We start from the raw sequence: 3,248 nt of genomic DNA, 5'->3' as shown, positions 1-3,248 counted from the left end.
GTAGGTTGCAATCTGGGACAAAATTGGGAGCGCTGCTCACTCCAAACCCTGAGATCACTGGGGTTTGATTTAATCCCCAGCACAGTCGTGTCTCTTTGTGCTTTTAAAGTGTATCCCCTGTGAGTGAATGACCCAAAGTACTCTCAGCATCCAGGGCTGGCCCTAACACTAGGCAAAATGAGCTAGGCACCTCAGGGAGCAGATTCTGGCGGTCATAAAGGAGCAACAGTTAGTTAGTTACATAATCTGTTATTGTTGTATTTTTACTGCCAGCGATGGGCAGACAGTAGTTATAGAACATGCTCTCCTCATTGTTCGCCTAGCTTTGGGTACCATGCACCTTCATTTGGACACTCTGCATTATGGAGCACCATTTCGTAAGCAGATGTCATGCCTATATCTTTCTCTCTCTCCCAAAGAACAGATAAGAAGGAAGGTGGTTTAGATCAAGGCCAAAACATGGAAGGAAAAGGAGAAGAAAGGGGTGTTCTGCCCTGTTTGAGAATGTTACCTGCCTCCATTCTTCCCATTCTTCTTCCTTCTCTGAAAAAGCAAAAGGCCCAGTGGTGATGCCTTACACTCCATTTCGCAATGTATGAAGAATGGTTATGTTTTGCCTATCATTTTTGTGTTTAAGAAATGAGCGCATTAGAGCGCATTTAAAGAAATAATTGAAAACAACTTTTCTCTGCAATCATAACAAAACATGGAGCTACATGTATTTTGCCTTGGCATAATAAGCATGTCTCCCAAGTTTGTTTTCTGTGGTCTTTCAAGGGGCAATAAAGAATAAGTGGGGGATAAGGATGTCAACAGATATAGTTGAATCCCACTTTTGGAAGGTTACGTCATCTGTTCAGAGACTAGCTGATGGTCTCAAATATACCGCTGAAGTCCAAAACACCCTGCAGAAATAATCCAGTTTGAGGCCGCTTGAATTGCCCTGGCTCAGTAATGGGGGATTCTGGGAACTGTAGTGTTTGTGAGATATTGAGCCAGAGCTCTAGTGCCACAACAAACTACAATTGCCAGGATTCCCTAGCATGGAGCCAGGGCAGTTAAAGCTGTCTTGAACTGGATTTGAACTTTGAGAATCTCCCAGTGACTCCGTGGTCAAAGGGGAGGGTGCCAACCTACAGAGAGCCCTCTCTCCCATCTGAACTAAGACCAGAAAAAGCAAAATGCAGGCCTATGGCTAACATCTTCAATGCCCCGCTCCTGTTTGCATAATGAAGAAGCCAGTGTGACTTCGGAAGCTTGCAACATGTGATGGTGCATTTTGGTTGGCCCAATTAAGGCATCATTGCTTGGATGTTATAGCGTTCACTAGCTAGATCTGGACACAGCCTTTATGCATACATAAATTAAAGCCATTTGTAAACGTTTGTTTTGAACCGCAAGCGACTTAGGTTGTTTTTTGGAGTTAAAAATACATAACTAAAATCAGTTTTAAAAACCAGCCTCAGTTCTTGGGAAAGAATAAAGAAAAGGAGATTGCTGCTCCTCTGCTGTTCGATGTTGGCCATAGAGCAAATGCAAGGACAGGGATGAAGAAGCCAGTGTGTCTTGTAAAACTTGCAAGGTGCAAAGGTGCCTTTTGCTTGCCCCAAACGAAAGGGATGATGGCTGGGCTTTGCTGCCCACCTGGAGGGAGGCAGGCAGAGCCTGGCAGCAGGTGAAGGCAAGAGGCGGCTTCGCCCGGCCCTGGTGCGCATGCCCAGCCTCCGAGGCATGCTCATTAGAGACCCCCTCCCTTTCCCCAAAAAAGAAGCAGCAGCAGCAGCAGCAGCTCCCAAAGCAGCGGTTTTTCAAGCGCTGCTTGCGCTCGGGAGGCAGAGCGATCAGTCGCGAGGTGCCTTGGCTTTCGCAGCAGAAGCAGCAGCATCCTCAGCATCCTCCCCCTTGGCAGGTGCCTGGGTCAGGCAAGAAGGAGGCGGAGGAAGGATGCTGGGGAGCAGCGCTGCTGTCTCCTGCCTCCTTCTCCTCGGAGATGTGGATTTATCTTCCTCCTCAGTGTAGGCAGAAGAGAGGACCTCAGCCTCAGCAGCAGCAGCAGCAGCAGCCACCGCCTTTGGAGAGATGGCTGGCCCCCTCAGCTGGACCAGGAGAAGAAGAGCAGGAGGCTTTGGAGGGGGCTCCAGACCTTGAAACTTCCCTTCAGGGAGGAGGTCAGTCTGGGGGCTGCTTTGGGGAGGGAATGCCCTTGGCCCCAGGCCTCCCTGCTCTGGACCTCCCTGGGCTCTGGGTCTCCAAAACTGAAGCAGGAGGGACCCTCTTGGTAGCCTAGACCCCCCACAAGAAAAGGAGGAGGAGGAGGAGGTCCATGGTGCCTCCCACTGCCCTCCCTCTCCCCCCTCCAGCTTTGCAAAGGCTTCCCCAACCACAGCTCCATTCTGGAACCCCCCCCCCAAAAAAAACCAAGGGGCTCCAGCAATGTCAGGGCTTTGAGAAGCATTCACCCCAAAGAGGAGGTTCAGCAATGCCTAGGCTTTGCACCTGATTCCCCACAGCTGACCTGCCCCCCTAAAAATACAAGGGGGTCCAGCAATGGTTGGCCTTTGCAAAGTCTTCCCCATGCTTCCAGGGTTTTACCCCTAAACTAAGGGGTACCAGTTTGGGGGCTTTGGAAAGGCTTCCCCCAAGGTTCTATGGGTCTGCCCCCCCCCAAAAAAAACCAGGCAAGAAGGTTCAGCATTTCTGGGCTTTGGAAATTATTCCCTATGCTTCTATGGGTCTGCCCTCCCCCCAAAACACACACACACACGAAAGTCCAGCATTTCTAGGCTTTGCACATTCTTCCCCATGCTTCCATGGGTATGACCCCACCAAAAACAAAAGGGGGTCCAGCATTCCTGGGCTTTGCAAATTCTTCCCCACAGCTACCTTGTGTCTCCTCCAAAACAAGGAGGTCCAGCAGTTTTGGGGCTTTGCAAATCATTCACCCCAAAGAGAAGGTCCAGAGGAGGTCCAGCAATGTCTGGGCTTTAGAAACGAGGTGGTCCAGGGCTTTTCCGAGCATTGGCAAGTATGCCTCACAACTGCCCTCCGTCTCCCCCTAAAACACGGAGGTTCGGCCATTTCAGGGCTTTGCACACTCTTCCTCAGCCTGCCCTCCATCTCCCCCTAAAACAAGGGGTCTAGAATTTTCTGGGCTTTGCACATTGTTCCCTATGCAGCCCTGGGTCTCTTCCTTACCAAAACACACACACACACACACACACACACACACACACACACACACACACACA

At 50.3% G+C, this 3,248-nt stretch overlaps 1 protein-coding gene across 1 annotated transcript in view; it reads left to right on the top strand.

Annotated features, from left to right (window-relative positions):
- Window positions 1-1,783: 1,783 nt before the first annotated feature.
- TENM1 (teneurin transmembrane protein 1) overlaps window positions 1,784-3,248 on the top strand; it is a 292,675-nt gene continuing 291,210 nt past the window's right edge. Inside the window, 1 exon segment of the mRNA XM_042479300.1 lies at window positions 1,784-2,168. The gene's annotated coding sequence lies outside the window, so the exon portion shown is untranslated.

The sequence above is a fragment of the Sceloporus undulatus genome, chromosome 7, assembly GCF_019175285.1.
Source record: "Sceloporus undulatus isolate JIND9_A2432 ecotype Alabama chromosome 7, SceUnd_v1.1, whole genome shotgun sequence".
NCBI classification, from domain to species: domain Eukaryota; kingdom Metazoa; phylum Chordata; class Lepidosauria; order Squamata; family Phrynosomatidae; genus Sceloporus; species Sceloporus undulatus.
Note: the sequence above shows the minus strand (reverse complement) of the source record. Positions and strands in the feature narration are given on the sequence as shown.